Raw genomic sequence first — 17,397 nt, 5'->3', positions numbered from 1 at the left:
AACCTAAGCATCTATATCAGTAGTGAACTGGTAGAATACTTGATGCTATATATTTATTTATTATTTTTTAAATATGGTTTTATTGATTTTTTTAGAGACAGAGGAAGGAAGAGAGAGATAGATACATCAATGTGAGAGAGAAACATGGACTGGGCATGTACCCAGACCGGGAATCGAACCGGAACCTCTCAGTCCATGGGATGACGTTCAGTCTACTGAGCCACACCAGCTGGGCACTTGATGCTATTTATACAAGAAAGACTATGCAATCCTTAAAATAACTAGGTAGCTCTCTATGTAGAATAATATAAAAAATCCCCAAAATAATTGTTAGATAAAAAGTAAGTTAAAGAACTAGACCAATAAGTACAGAGTAGGGGAAAAGTAAGTTTATAGTTGTGAGTATGCAAAACACAGAGTTTATTCTTGTATTATTCTTTATTAATTAATGTATTATTTTCCATATGAGCAACTGTAAACCTACTTTTGCCCCACCCTGTATGTAAACACATAATATATACTGTGTAACTTTTTGTAGCTTCTGAATTTTAATATGGTGTCATATGTAAGTATTATCTACTTAAAAATTAAATCAGGTTGATGAAACTAAAGTAAAATTGGATTAAAATGAGGCCACTACACACAAGAACTAATGGATACCTGGCCAGTATGACTTGGTTGGTTGAGCATCATCCTGTGTACCCAAAGGTCACTGATTTAATTTCTGATCAGGGCACATGCCCTGGTTGTGAGTTCAGATCCCAGCCAGGGTGCATATGTTTCTCTTTCTCCTTCTCTCCCTCTCCCTTCCTCTCTCTAAAATCAATAAAAGCAAATTTAAAAAAAAAAAAAAGAACAGGAGGGACATGGTGGAAGGAGGGAATAAGGAAGAAGAAGAAAATTGAAGAATTCTAGCTTACAAAATCATGGAAGGATCTGTCTTTTTATTCTCACCAGTAAATTTCCAATTTGTGTTACACATTGGCCTAGCTCAGCTCTGATTCTCCGCAACCGCTCAGGAGTGGCATTTGACACTTACCTGCAGACCATTGTCTTCTATGAACTGCCTTACCTAAACTCCTGACATGGTTCTCAGTCACTCATCCCAGCTCTCAGGAATTTCTTCACTTCTTCCTTCAAGGTTTTGCATTTCCCAGAGTTTAACGACTAGTTCTTAGTACTTCATACTCTCTTGATGATATAGCTTCCTCACATTTTACTTGTAGACGATTCACAAAACTATACTTCTAACATTTGTCTACCTTCTGTCATATGTCTCTTGTTCTTTTCCCTTTTATATTCTCATTACCTTCCAACATATACCCATATTCTGTGATGGCCTACAGAGAATTTACACCTGAAACATTGAACTTAATTTTCCCAATCTCTCTTGTTTTCATGTTTTATATGTGTATACGCACTGCTTTCAAGACTAAATGTCAAATTCCTCAAAGTTAATATTTTTACAGCTATCTTAATATCCAGCCTCTCCTTCATCCTTCCTTCAGCCAAGAATAGTAGTTTATACCTGATTGTCACCCAATAAATTCTTTTTTTAAATATTTTTTCTTTATTGATTTTAGAGAGAGAGGAAGGGAGAGAGAGAGATAGAAACATCGATGAGAGAGAACATCGATTGGCTGCCTCCTGCATGCCCCCCACTAGGAATTGGGCCCACAATCTGGGCATGTGCCCTGACTGGGAATCGAACTAGGACCTCTTGGTGCATGAGTTGACGCTCAACCACTGAGCCACACCAGCCAGGAACAAATTATTTTTTAATATATTTTTATGAATAAACAATTTCTTCCTCATATAAATGTCAGATTTAATATATAATTTGGTATGCACATTAGGATATAGAAATTGTATTTTTGAATTATTGATTTATTTGTTTCTAATCTACATTATTCCACAATGGATTTGAAACAGTCTCTGTTAGAATTGTTTATGTTTCCTTTCTTACTAGACTAAGCTTTTTCTTTTTTTTTTTTTTATCCTCACCCGAGGATATTTTTCCATTTATTTTTTGTACAGATAGAGTGGGAGGGAGAGACTGGAAGGGAGAGGGGGATAGAGAGAGAGAAACATCGATGTGAAGGGACACATCGAGTGGCTGCCACCCGCACGACCAACCAGGGCCGGGGACAAACTGCAACCGAAGTACGTGCCCTTAGCGGGAACCGAACTCGGGTCTCTCCGGACCACAGGCCGACGCTCTAACCGCTGAGCCAAACTGGCCAGGGCTAGACTACGCTTTTTGAGGGTAGGGCGTATGTGTTATTTGTTTTCATATTGCTAGGGCACTGACTCCCATTTGGAGCTTATAATAATCCTTCGAAAATAATAAATATAAGAAAAAAGAAAATGCATGATCAGAAGTAGTTTCCAAAATGGATTTTAACATTTAGTAAATTAACCCCTTTCTAATAAAAGAAATGGTTTGTATTCACATGGAATAATGGATCTGTCACTATTGTAGCAGGAATGATGAAGCCCACAAATTTAGATGTGCAATAAATCCAATTTTATTTTGCAACAGGCCATTGAATTGTTATTAGGATTCTGTAAAGCAAGCTGGAATCTTTAACGTGAGTCTTTTTGATGGTTACCCCAGTTCTCCAGGGGTATATACTGAAGTTTGAAAAGGAAAAGATTTTGTAAGGTTAAGGATGAGGGGAGATAGGAAATTAACATGGCCCTGAGGTCACTTCTCATATAAAGATTATCACTGAGAAGTCCATCACGCCACAGTATTATGGTCTGTCAGGTACAGTTTCCTTACCATTCCTGGAGCACAGGAATCTGTCCTCAAAGTTTCCCATTCCCCACCTGCTAAATGGAGTTATTTCCTTGATACCCTCTTACCAAAACCAAATTTCTCAAGTTCAATGCCAGGAAGCAGAGTGGAAGACTCAGATCTTTAGGATACCATGAACCTCCCAGGCTTTCTCTTCCCTGCCCAATCTTTTTCTTTCTAGTCTCAGAGCAACTCTTCCTTCAAATATCCATCTAAGACACTCTTCTTTGCATTCACGTCAGCTTTGTTTTACTGATTTCACAAATCCAACTCCATTATTTGGTTTAGATTTCCAAAACAAAAGCCAAGTTTTATATTTCCACCTGCCACATCCCTCCCCTGAAACAATGAGCCCAGAACTGAATATTTACTTGAACTGGAGAAGGAAAGGGAAAAAATGCAATGTGAAGCTCAAAAACAAGGTTACTGTATCAATATATTATCCCTCTCCGTTTTCTCCAGATCTTTCCATCATCTGTCTTTTATGTTCTTCTTCTTTTTCATTCTCATTGCATTCCCACTTCATATCACCCTTTTCTTGGCACTTTTCATCTCACACTGGAATTGTAAGTATAGCCTCCTTGAGTTTTCAATTCATCCACACTTCAATCATTCCTTTCCTCTACAAAAGCATTCATCATGCCTCTATAATCTTCTGTTGTCTGTTGCAGACAGCATAGATTCTTCTGCCAACTTGAAAATTTTGCAATAATTTATTTCAACCTAACTGATTCAAAGTGCTTAATCTCTTTTCCAAGAAAACCAGTCCTTTTATTGCTCCCTTCATGCTTACTGTACTCGTTCCTGCTTCTGTACTTCAGTGCACATTGTTTCTTTCATCTTAAATGTCCTTAAGCATTTTCTCCTCTTATGTAAATGTTATTCAACCTTTAGAACCAACTCTAGATTTACTAACACACCCAGTTTCTCTACTTCTCTTATGCACAGTAATTTCACCATAGAACATGCATTACCCAATTTAATATTTAACTATTATGTATTTAATTATATGTATTTCTTGAATTGCATCTTAATTATTTCAAATATTTTGTTCTTTACTCTCTCTACTAATTGCAAGCTCCCTGAAGACTGTGAGTATATCTTCTAATCTCTTTCATTATATCTTCTAATCTCTTCCAAAATAGAACCTGACATGTAATAAACATCTGTTAAAAATTCATAAAATTTAAGTAATAATATAATCTTATGACTAGGAAAAAAAACTCCCTCAAAAAAGTATAATGCTAATTAATAAAGTTTATTTTTGCCCAGCCAGTGTGGCTCACTGGTTGAGCATTTACCCAGCACCAAGAGGTTGCCGGTTCAATTCCTGGTCAGGGCATATGCCCAGGGCATGATCCCCAGTGGAGGCCATGCAGGAGGCAGCCAATTGATGTTCTCTGTCATCGATGTTTCTATCTCTCTCTTCCTCACCCTTCCTCTCTCTAAAATCAATAAAAATAAAGAAAAAACATTTTTTAAAATAAAGTTTATTTTTATACTTATAAATATAACATTTAGATGAGAAAAAGAAAATATATGTGATCATATAACACAAACAGTATGGCAGGATAAGAGTATATTAGGTCATATTTTTAAAGCATTTGTTCATTTTTTTACACAGGCGAGGATCCATAAAATATAAGCAAATGAGGAGATAATGATTTTAAGACCACAGATAAATTTATCATTCTGAGTTTTTTTTTACAAAGCTATCAATTGGCACCACTCACAAAACTTAAAAAGCAAGAATTTTACCTATATAATCTTTAGAAAATCACATAATGGGTTTATAAGGCTACCAGGCTGTTAAAGAAGAATGCAGAGTGTTGTAAATGTTTCAAACCAGTAAAAAATATTGAACTTATATTCAAATATATAGATAATTTTCCCTTTATCCATAATTTCTTTCCTGATTTTACCAACAACATTCTGTCAACCCAGTACCCTAAAACCGTGATGATAGGAAAATATTGGTCATTTGTTTCCTTCTGACACTGCATGAATTAGCCAAGAGCACAGCTGGATCATGAACTACTTGTCTTAATGTAAAATGTTCCAGTTGTGTCCTCACTGCCAGAATTTTTTTTTCATTTTTGATTTATAACTTTCCTGGCAAGAATATTATTAGCTTTACATCTCTTTAGTTAACTGTCAAATGTAAACAGAAGTTAGTCAACGTATCAGCTTTCCTATTCTAAGCAATACTAGTTTCTATTTGGTGAAGAAATATTCACAGGAAAGTGCTAAATATTAGTAGGAAAATACTCCATTTTTTAAAATTAAGATCCCAAACTCACATTTTGCTCAACAATTAATATAAATAACTAAAAAGTTATTTAGATGCATTTTCAATTCAAATATTTTCTTTTTGTTAATCTTCACTCAAGGATTTTTTTTCATTGATTTTTACAGCGAATGGAAGGGAAGGAGGGAGGGGGAGAGAGAGAGAGAGAGGGAAACATTGATGTGAGAGAGACACATCGTTTGGTTGCCTCCCGCACGACCCCAACCATGACGGGAATAAACCTGCAACCCAGGTACCTGCCCTTGACTGGAACTGAATTCATGACCCTTTGGTGCACAGGTGGATGCTCTAACAACTGAGCCACACTAGCCTGGGCTCAAACATTTTTTAGAAGGTTTTCCATCTCACTGGATAACATTTAGATCACATTTTTAAGTATTAATGTTAAGTCATTAAAAAGAAAAGCAAAAATTAAGTTTTTACCATAATACTATCTATAATCTTTGAAAGAATAGGTCTTCCTCAAGAAGATACTCTTTGAAACAGAAAGAAATTATTTCCTCTTTTTAACACTGATTTCTAGATATTAACCTGAAGACTATGTGGAGCCTCAACTGAGGCAGATGCCTTGCTAGAAATGCTGCCTTCCTCATATATGCCCACCATCTCCTCTTCTGGCCACTAGACTGATAGATCTAAGGCCAAGTGTTACCAAAACCTGATTCTAGAATTTCTACATCTGCTGATTGGAAAAGGAGTTTTTCACCAAAATTGCTGTAAGGTCTGCATAATGTGAACTGGTAGGAACTAAGACAGAATGCCTAGAGTGGCTTTTGGAGGGAATAAAACCAAGAAGGACATAAACTTAAAGCTGAATTAGGGAAAGTATGTTGATATGGGGGCACATTCTGTGATTTAGGATTTAATGCCCTGGCAACTTCTGATATGCTGCTGGGATGGCTCCTGGAAGCTTAGAAAAGTTGATGGACTTCTATTAAATAAATGTGAGATTCTAAAACTGCCTTGGTAGAATGCTGAGAAAAGGAAGCTAATGTCCCAGAAAAGTGAACATGCTAGAATAAGTCTATTAAAATATTATTGAGTCTCTGTCACATAAAACCAGCTAACTTTACTTGGAAGAGTTTGGAGAATGTTTCATTAAGTATGGTGACAAGGAATGCACTAGAGAGAGAGATGCCACCTTTACTGAGAAGCTTAGTAGTGGCTGTTGGCTACAGGCTGAGGTAGATGGCAGGACATGCTGTGTGGAAGTTAGTTCCCTTGTATCAGTACGGTTGACAGAATTTCATAGTGGCAGAGGCAGATGGCAGCATTTAATTACCAGAGCCAATGTACATGAAGTAACTATAATTGGCAACATGGTTGAAATAGCATCCAGGATACCCCGACCCACAGAAAACTATCATGATGACTAATAGACCACAGTTCATAAGAGCAAGATAAATAGGCAGTAAACAAAGGATTAGATAGATAGATGATTAGATAGATAGATGATTAGATAGATAGATGATTGATAGATAGATAGATAGATAGATAGATAGATAGATAGATAGATAGATAGATAGAGATTGAGAACGGATGAGCAGAAAAATTATATAAGCTACTCCATTGGAAACAATGGAAAGCTGCTATTTCTCACTTACATTCCAGTCCTGAGCCAATTCTTAGAAAATAACTCATTAATTAAAAGAGAGGTCAGATCTCCATAAGGAAAGATCTTAGAACACCACAGTAAACAAGAGCAGTTATTCTCTCAGTCCTTCTCCACAGTGACCTGGGGTCATTTATCAAGTATTTTATATTGAGGAAAGGGGAACTAGAATCTTTTGAGAGCTACTGAATTCAGGATCTAAACTGACTTTGACAACAGGGACCACAATACCATACCTCACCCCAGGTATGAAAGAAAATGAAAACTACTGCATTCCAGATTGAATGACAGAGTTTAGTACCAACTGAAAGACTTGAAAAATGCAGAGAAGGTGTTTCCCATTAATAATCCAGTTAAATTTGCCAGGATGGCCTAAAAAATCAGATAGATCATGCCAGATTACAGTAGACTCTACAATTTAGTTAACTACTAGTCCCAATTTTATTTTATTTTATTTTTTTGTTTTGTTTTCTGTTTGTTTTGCTCTCTTCTGCCACTGTATAGTCCTAAAGAAACTTCATCATCTGGACATTCTATATAACATCTCATTGGTCCAATATATTGCTAACATTATAATAAACGAACTGATGAGAAAAAAAATGGCAACTATTCTGAATGTCCTAGTAACATACATGAGCTCCTAACAATGGTGATAAATACTACAAATACTTAAGATCCTGATACATCAGTCAAGTGTTTAGAGGTCCAGGAGTATGCAGCATGCTAAAATATCCTTTGCAAGATAAAGAACTTACCACTTAGAAAGAAGCACAGTGCTCAGAGGCCTTTGTGGATACTGTTTCAACTCATTTCTCATGGGCGTCAAAATAGGACAGTAAATCTAGGCTAAAGTACAAATAGCCTTATCACTTGGGCCATACAACACATCAGACCCCATAATACTAATGAAATTCACATTAATGTGAATAATTAACATTATGTAGAGTCTCTGGAAAGATCCAGGGAGAGCTGTAGCACAGACATCTAGGGTTCTGCATCAAACTCATGCTATCTGCAGTAGAGAACTGTATCCTTTTTAGCCATGGTGGAAACCAATAGTCTGGCCACAGAATAGCAAGTGACATTGATCATAACTGCATAATAAACTAAATGCTATTAGACCTAAGCAAGTCATACATTTCAACTGGCCCAGCAACAATATGTCTTTCATGAGAAGTTCCATTCAGGTATCTTTAGGACAGAACCAAGAATGTCTAGAAGACACAAGTAAGCTCCATGATCAGGTTGACAGGCTCATGTGGACAGTTTCTTACAACCAGCTGGCAGAAGAAAAAATCTGGTTCATGAATAGTTCTATTAGATATGTTAAGGCAAGATAAAAAAAAGACTGCTGTTGTACTGCATCCCATCTCAAGGGTGGTCCTCAAAGAGTGGTGAGGAGAAATTTTGTCAATTGGCAACACTTGGGGAAGTGCAGCTGGTTATCCAGGATATCTGACAAAAAGTAACTGGCTGAAAATAAGAATATATGTGGACACATAGACAGTAGAAAAATGTTTTGGCTGGTTGGTCAGAGACTAGGAAAGAGCAAGATCAGCAGATCAGAAATTTTTTTATAATTGTCTTAAAAAGAAGCATATAAATGAGCCTGTAAGAATGGGCTAAATGCCCTCAATAGGACATCAATTGCAGAAGACATACTAAACAACCAGGTAAACAAGATGACTTATCCAGTAGCTGTCTGCCAGCATCTGTACTTGGGCCAATCTAGTACTTGCTCAATAAGCCCAAGAATGGAATAGTGGTGGTGGAGGAAATGGAACCTATACATGGGCTCAATATCATGAGCTCCTCCCATCATACACATACACACACACACACACACACACACACACACACACACACCAAAACTGATCTGGGTAGCACTGCTGCTGAATACTTTCATCAACAAAGACCAAAGTTGAAAACTGCTCAAGATCATTCCTCAAGATCAGCTATCCCCTTGATGGCAAGTCAACATAGGACTCTCTTTACTCAGCAAAGGGCAATGATTTGTTCTGACCAAAGCTTTACATGTATTTTAGGAATAGTCCTGCCTGCACTATTTCAGCCAACATAACTATCCTCAGGTTCACAAAGAATCTGACTTAATAACATGGAATTCCACATAAAATTCCCTCAGACTTTTAAGCAAAGGATGTACAACAGTGGGCACATAACCATAAGATTCAGTGGTCAAATCATCTATAAGCCACCAGTTTGGTAGAATGTTGGGATGGGTACTTGAAGGTATAGGTAAGATACAAGATTGAAGGTGACACGCTGTATGGTTAGAACTTTCTCTTTTGTGATACTATATATATCTTAAACCAGTTGGTCATTACATTTTGCTAAATTCAAAAATTAAACAGTAGAAGTAAAAGTGGCTCTTATCATCATTCCCAGAGAACTTCTTGGAGAATATTGTGCTTTTTGTCCCCATAAATCTATGCTGTGTAGGTCTAAAGTTTGTGGTTCTTAGAAGAGGTATGCTTTCAACAAGGGACCAATTATGGGCCTCACTAAAATGAAAGTTAAAATTGTCAAAATGTTTGAGTTCCTTGTGCTGTTAGAAAAAGAGATAACCATGCTGATAGAGTTAACTGACCCTGATCATAATGAGGAAGTAGAGATGATGTTACATAGTTGGGGAAGAGAGAAATAGTTTGACACTAAGTTCATCTACTGTGCTATCTATTGGTACCCCACTGTCCCATTATAACTGTGATTAGAACAACCATATCATTATAAGATCCTAGTACCCAGAGCTTAAACCTCTTGTCAAGCCACTTAGAGCATCAGAGGTTTGAACAGCCACAGTGAGAGAAATCTAGAAGAGTTGGTAGAGGAAGAAGTGATAAATGTTTGTTGCAAACCCAGGACCAAAGTATAGTTTATCTCATTAAATGCTTCTTATAAAATTTCTTCCGCAAATTGTGACCATCCAAACTACAGAAGGAGCCACATTAATATGGATCAATCTTTATGTGAGAACTAAGTGGATATGAGTAGAGGAAGGAATGGGCTGTAGTGGACACAACTAATGTTTTTCCCGGATCCCACTTACTGGTTTTGTGTACCCATCCTTTGCTTCCTTTGTGGGTGGGTCAAAGTGATTCAGTAGACTGCGCTTTGGCTACTGGAGATGTTTCAGTTGCACACACAAAGAACTAGAAGTGCCTAGACATTTTTATTCCACTGAAAAAGACCATAGTCAATGACTAGTGTGGGAACACAGAAGCCTAGCTTCCTTCTCAAGGTGGAAAAATGTTTAAGTGTGATCTGTGCTCCAGCTCTCCCCATGGGGCCAGGCAGAAACTAGGACTTTGCTTGGCTCTTCTGTTTTCTGTATTCCACTAGTTGTTTTTACATGAATACTTTTGTAATAAATTCCTGTCTGCTTCTGGATAACCATACTTGAGATACAGGTCCTTAAAAGGTTTTTCATATGAAGGTCTACATTGAAAACACTTCTGGAGAAAGTAATCAAAGAAAAAAGAATCAAGAATTTTTCAAATGATATAGAAAATAAATGTGACAAATATCTCGATAAAATGTGTAGTTGTCACAAAAAGCACCTCCCCAAAAAGCAAAATATAAGGTATATCTACAATAATCAAGAAGCAAAATTTTAGTCATATGATGGATTATGAAAGAAAACAAAGGGATGAGGGAGTTGCTATAGGGCTTGTCTTGTTAGGGGGAAAATATAGATGTTAATGAATTCAACTAGTCAACAGTAATAAATAAGCATGTGTAGGACTTTTAAGTAAGGACAATCACCATACAAAATAGAATGTATTACTTTTAACAAGCAGAAGAAAACTCTATCAATCCAATAGATAGCAAGAGTAGAGGAAAAACAGAGAAAAAGTTCACTTGAGTTAGATTACGAAATAAGATCCCATTATAACAAATGTTGACTGTAAGAGCCACTCTTAAAACAGAAAATCCCAGAAGGTTGGAAATAAACTGAAATAAAAAATAAAAATAAAAAATGTGGCACCAATCTTAATATTGGCTACAAAAGAATTTTAGGCTACAAAGATCATAAAGAACAAGGACACTACATTCTTATAAAAGAAACAATAAAGAACATATACCCATGAAAAACATGGGATAAAAACGTTTTATAAATATATACTCAAATTATACCAAGCAACAACAAACACAATGCAGGAACAAACAGATAAATTCATAGATAAGATTGAAATACAGCTTTTTCAGAAATGATAGATAAAGTAGATAAATAAAAGAGTAGAAATATTGAAAACCTGAACAATTATATATATAATATATGGAATACATATGAAAAACAGAGAAAACATTTTATTTTCAAATACCCATTATTATATTAAAATAGGGCAGGTGTTGAACTACAAAAAAGACTCATTTCCAAAGGACCAATATCAATACCATAGATTCTTTTACTATAATGCAGGGGGCACTATATATTTGCATGATACATTTGAAAGCAATACAGTTTAAAAATAAAGTTAGCACAAGAAATTAGAAATGGAGTAATAAAAAACTCAAATAAAGAATAAACCAAAAAAAGGGTAACAGTACAACAAACAAAACAGAGACGATAGTTCTTTAAAAATATTTTAAGATAGAAAATGACTGATATGACTTATAAGAGTAAGAGGTATCTGACACAAAACACAAAATGAAAAAAGGAAGTAATTTCAGATGTAAAATGTTCTAATAATAAAAGTTTTTGGATCAGCTATATACTATAAATCTTAAAACCTAGAATAAATGCATAGTTTCTTAATAGTATAAAATGACAAGTTTCACAATAGAAGTAGAGAACTTGAAAAGAATAGATACTACGGAAACTTGAAAGGTAGTAAAAAAAAAAAAAAGGTTAAAGTCACCCTGGTCAGTTTGGCACAGCAGTTAGAGCATCAGCCCACAGACCAGAGAAGCCCAGGTTCAGTTCCCACTAAGGGCATGGCCTTCAGTTGCAGTTTGTCCCCAGGCAACTGATGTGTCTCTTTCACATCGATGTTTCTCTCTCTCTTCCCCCTCTCTCCCTCCCACTCTATTTGAAGATAAATGAAAAAAAAAAAAAAGGTCAAAGTCTACAATTCATTGTTTTTCCACTTCCAAGACTAACATCTTTCATAAAAAAAATTTAAATTTCCTTTTAGTATTATCTAGGACCTTCAATACACTTTTAAATATTATCAGTAATAGTGAAATATCTGTCATTTCCCGTCTTAAAGTTTCTCCCTTAAGTTTTAATATATAATGTTTATCAAGTCCAGAAATTGTCTTTCTTTTAGGTTTTTAACAGTTTTTTAATCATGAATATGTTCTGAGCCTTATCAAATGCTTTTTTTCCTATGTATAATTTAAATTATTTTATATTTCTCTTAATTAATGTGGTGAATTACCCTTATAAATTCTAATGCTAAAGCATCTTCACTTTCCTGGAATAAACCCTGTTTGACTGTGATGTATTTTTTTTTTTTTTTTTTTTTTTTTTTTTATCCTCACCGGAGGACATTTTTCCATTTTTTGTTCAGGTAGAGTTGGGGGGAGAGAGAGGAACAGAGAGAGAGAGAAACATCGATGTGAAAGGGACACATCGAGTGGCTGCCACCCGCACAACCGACCAGGGCCGGGGACAAACTGCAACCGAGGTACATGCCCTTAGCGGGAACCGAACCCGGGTCTCTCAGGACCGCAGGCCGACGCTCTAACCGCTGAGCCAAACCGGCCAGGGCTGTGATGTATTTTTTATTCATGTGATTTATGAATTTATCATGAATTTATTCAATATTATATATTTACCAAAACAATCATTTCAATTATGTGATCACCCACCAAGAAGAATGTGGTCAGCAGCCTCTCAGGACTAATAAGAGATTTCAGAAAGATTATCAGATACAAGATCAATTTCTTCTACATTATGATGTAACTCAAAGTGTGGGTAGCACTGGGATCTGGGTAAGGGGAAGTGGAATTGGTGATACATTCAGTTTACGTTTACTGAAGTGTATTGTAGTTCACAGCCATTCCCACATGTAGTAAAGTGACTGCTAGTCTTCTCAGAACAAGAATGACTTTCAGGAATCCTACTATAACCCGCTGAGCTGACCCACCTGTCATTGTGACACAGAGGCACAGGCAGAGTGTCCTGCATCTCCCAGCAGGAAATATCTGCATAAAGGAAGGGAGCCAAGGCCTTAAATGTACAGAGCCAGAAATTCCTCTGGGGAAAACTCTGCCAGTCACCATATTTATAAAATTATAAGCAAAGGACCCAGTTCTCGTCAATGACTAAACGAAACAGAAGCAATCTCCTGTCAGGAATATATGTGACAATGCAATTAATATTGTATAAAGGCACTATACATTTTTCCTTGTTTGAATTTTGTGAAATAGTATTTATCATAATTCCTGAGTTTGTGGGAAAAAAACCTGCAGCTGCACCACTGTGAGTTCATCTGTGTGTGACTGTCCCTGCATCCCAATTATCAATACAATTTTTTTGACTAATCATGCAAGAGATGCAATTACTTTTCTACTCTCCCCATACATGGAATATATTACAAAATTGTCTGCTCTTGATGATGTAATTAAAATGATGTAGCAACTTCCAGTTTCAGCTCTGACATGTGAAGACCTTGAAAACATTACTCCCACCTTTACAATAAGAAAAAAATGCAACAAGCAGAAAATTAATGACTTCTTTGGCCCATCAGAGAATTGAGGTTTCAAGGCAAAATGACACCCCAAAGTGTAGAGAGACAGGCGACTACAGAGAAAGACAGCCGAGGTAAGTTTACCTGGAGCAGAAAGTGCTAGAATCATAAACTGGTAGGAAAACATACAAGATAATTTTGACAAATTTCTGGAGATTGCGTGTGTACTAGCTTGAGAGTAAGAAACTCTTGGGGCCTACAGTTTTGGAAGCTCCCATATCTAGGAACTCCACAAGGTCTCATGAAAAGCCAAGAAAAATCACCTCATGACTTTGGCAGTAAGAGGAGAAAAGTAACCATTATGAAATATGCCTATTGCATTCACCATAACAAAGAACTATTCTCCAGGGTAAAAGACTTTACTATAGATTTATAGGCAGAAAGCAGTTATCCAACTTGTGAAGTTCACAGATCAGGGACACAGGCCCACTAAAATACTTAGATTTAATCATAAAATTATGGAGCACTTCCTTCTTCCACTCCTTACTACTGTATCAAGAGGGTTGAATATAATATCAGTGATTAAAGCATAAACAGCTGCAGGGCAAAGACTCTAGGGAAATCCAAAGACAACAGCAGAGATAAAAACCAAAAACACTAGAGATATTTGAAGCCCCTGCACCTAAGGCTGTAATAAAGATTAAACTTGCCCTGCGGTTGAGCATTGGCCTGTGGACCAGAGAGCCCAGGTTCAGTTCCTACTAGGGGCACATACCACGAAAGAAGAAAGGGAAGGAAGGGAAGGAAGGGAAGGAAGGGAAGGAAGGGAAGGAAGGGAAGGAAGGGAAGGAAGGGAGGAAGGAAGGAAGGAAGGAAGGAAGGAAGGAAGGAAGGAAGGAAGGAAGGAAGGAAGGAAGGAAGGAAGGAAGGAAGGAAGGAAGGGAAAGATTAAACATGCGTAGCTCCTAGCCAGATTAGCAGAACACTTCACAACAAAGTCCTATTTACCTCAGTTCCTATTACCTGATACATCATGTCTAGCTTTCAACAAAAAACTTATAAGGCTTTTAACCACACTAAAAGACAAGGGAAAAAACACAGGCTGAATACACAAAGCAAATATAAGAACCACACTCAGATCTGACACAGATTTTGGAATTATCACACAGGGAATGTAAAATAACTATGAATATATTATAAGAGCTCTAATTGAAAAAGTAAACAAAATACAGGAACAAATTGATCGTGTATATTTCATGTTCATGTATAAGAAGATTAATTATTGTTAAGATGTCAATTTTTCTCAGTTTGAGATGTTTGCAGGTTTGGGCAGGGCAATCGATGTTTCTCTCTCTCTCCCTCTCTCCCTTCCACTCTATCTAAAAAGCAATAAAAAAAATATCTTCAGATGAGGATTAAAAAATAAAAATAAATAAATAGTTCAGTTATTTTCCTATTCGTTTATATAGATGAGAGGACTTATTTGAGATCAAAGAGAAAAAAATAAACAAGTTCATGAGGATGCACGTTTTTCCTTGTATTTGCAGCTAAAAACACATCTTAAAGGCAGTTTTATTCATTAGTTCTGAGTTCTTCAGGTATCTCATTTGCCATGATAATGTCCTTAATGAAGTACCCATGCAAACAACAATTGGCTAAGTGACAACTACCAGTACTGATATATATCACACTGTGCAACATACATCACACAGTTAATGCTGAGAAAAATCACTAGTTTTCTGAGGCAAAAAATATACTACAATTATATGGAAATTCATCACAAAGGGAAGACCAATTCACATTTAAGCAAATACCAAAATTGTTTAGCAGTTAAATTCTTGCTAATATGCTTTCTCAGGTGCATTACCTAACACTTAAGTCAGTGTCTACCGGAAGAGAATTTTGAACAGTCTACTATATAAAACCACCAGTCCAATATATCCACATAAAGTTTATTGTTGTGATATTAATTTGGAATAATGCCAAAACTTGATATAAAATAATACTTTTTATAGTACAGCATTAATTGTTGAAAGGTGCTGGATGAGTTTATGCCCAAAGAAAAGTCTTTTCACCACAGCCGAGATTTTCTTCTTCCCTAAAGGATGATGCAGATTTTTATATACTATCCATTTTGAGGAGGCATTATAAATTAGTTGTCCCATATATCATAATTAACTTTGTCTATTCAAGTGATCACAAAGAAAAAAGGAAAGTACCATTATTTGAGGAGCTCTATCCTTCCAAAGTTAATTTCTCACTAGTGATTACAGCTCATTCAACCCTTACAAAATAGTAAGCAGAAGTGATTTTCATACCATGAGAATATGCCCCTGTTCTTGATGACAACAAAATAATAACACTAAATATTTATTTTGTATAAACAACATACTGAAGTCCAGGATTTAAACAACATACTAACGTCCAGGTTCAATTGAAAGAAAAAAAGTTACTGTGATTTACCAAAGATTTAAGAACATGTATCACTAATGTTCAAAAAAATATTATGGCTGCATGTTTTGAACTGGTCCAGGTTCATTTGACTCTGAAAACTGTCAAGTTCTTTTGATAACTATCAATACCCCCTAACAATATTAAAACATATCAGCTGACATTAACACAACTATGCCAAGTTTCTTTTTGTCGGAATTTGCTTGTTATTTTTTCCATTTTTTTACTTTTAAACTTTCTGTGTCCTGTGCTTTACATGTATATTTTGTATATAGTATATAGCTGATTTTATTTTTGTTGCATTTTTTTTTTCAATCTGGTAATCTCTGGCTTTTAAGTGGGGAAAATTTGGTACATTTGTTTCTATTATGACTTCTCGAACTTCTTTCTAAAATATTTTTAAATATCTGTATGTTCTGATTTTTATATTATTAATTAATTGTATATTAACTATGAATTTCATTTGTTATAATGACAGGAAATTGGCACTGATAAAATTAAGAACCACTGTTCTCTGATAATGTGATTAAATGAACTCTTGGTCATTTCTAAAGAAATTACATAATTTCAAAACAAAACATTCCAAATATATTTGTAACAGCTCCATGGGCAAAATATAAGGCTTGCTTTGATTATGTTATCCATCAATGTTTGTTTGATTTGTGTTGCTTTTCCATTGTTCTCTGCTTGTGTGATGAGAACTATCTCAGTACACAGCTGAACTACATACAGTATGCAATCAATTGTTTGTAATTCATTAGTTAAAAACATAAACCTCATGTATCAAAATCCTCTATTAGCTTCACTTATAAATTTACCAGATCAGTAATAATAATAAAAGTTAACACATATAGCGCATACTATATGCCCAGTATTGCTCTGTGTACTTTACATATTTTTGACTCATTTAATACAGTAAGTCTGTTACCTTGACATAATAGATATCAAATGATTTTCTATTATTTTAAATCTTCTCATCTCAGAAATTATGAAAATTATTCACTCTCTACCTCTAATTGTACTTTTATCTCTCTCCTTTCCTCTCCATGGCTTTTTTTCCTACTTTTAGGAATAGGCAGTATATAACTTGAATGTTTGTGTTCCTTCAAAATTAATTTGCTGAAATCCTAATCCCCATTGTCATGGTATTAGGAGGTGGGGCCCTTGGGTGGTAAGTAGGTCATGACTCCCTCATGGATAGTCTTAGTACCCTTACAAGAGACCCTCGAGAGCTATCTCTTGCTCCTTCCATCATGTGCGGGCACAGAAAGGTAGCCGTCTATGAACCAGGAAGTGGGCCCTAGCAGACACCAAATCTGCCTGAGCCTTGATCTTAGACTTTTGAGTCTCCAGAACTATGAGAAATAAATTTCCATTGCTTATAAGCCCCTTGGTCTGTGGTATTTTGTTACAGCAACCCAAACTGACTAAGACAAGCAGTGTGGTAGAGCTGAAAGAGCAATGGAATCTGAAATCAGAGAAACATGTTTCTAATCCCATTTATAAACCAGGTGATGGCTTGGCAGCCCTAAAAAGTTCCCAAGGTCTGCCTTATAGAGACATTGTCAGA

Source organism: Molossus molossus, unplaced genomic scaffold (genome assembly GCF_014108415.1).
Source record: "Molossus molossus isolate mMolMol1 unplaced genomic scaffold, mMolMol1.p scaffold_m16_p_11, whole genome shotgun sequence".
In the NCBI taxonomy this organism is placed as follows: Eukaryota; Metazoa; Chordata; class Mammalia; order Chiroptera; family Molossidae; genus Molossus; species Molossus molossus.
Note: the sequence above shows the minus strand (reverse complement) of the source record.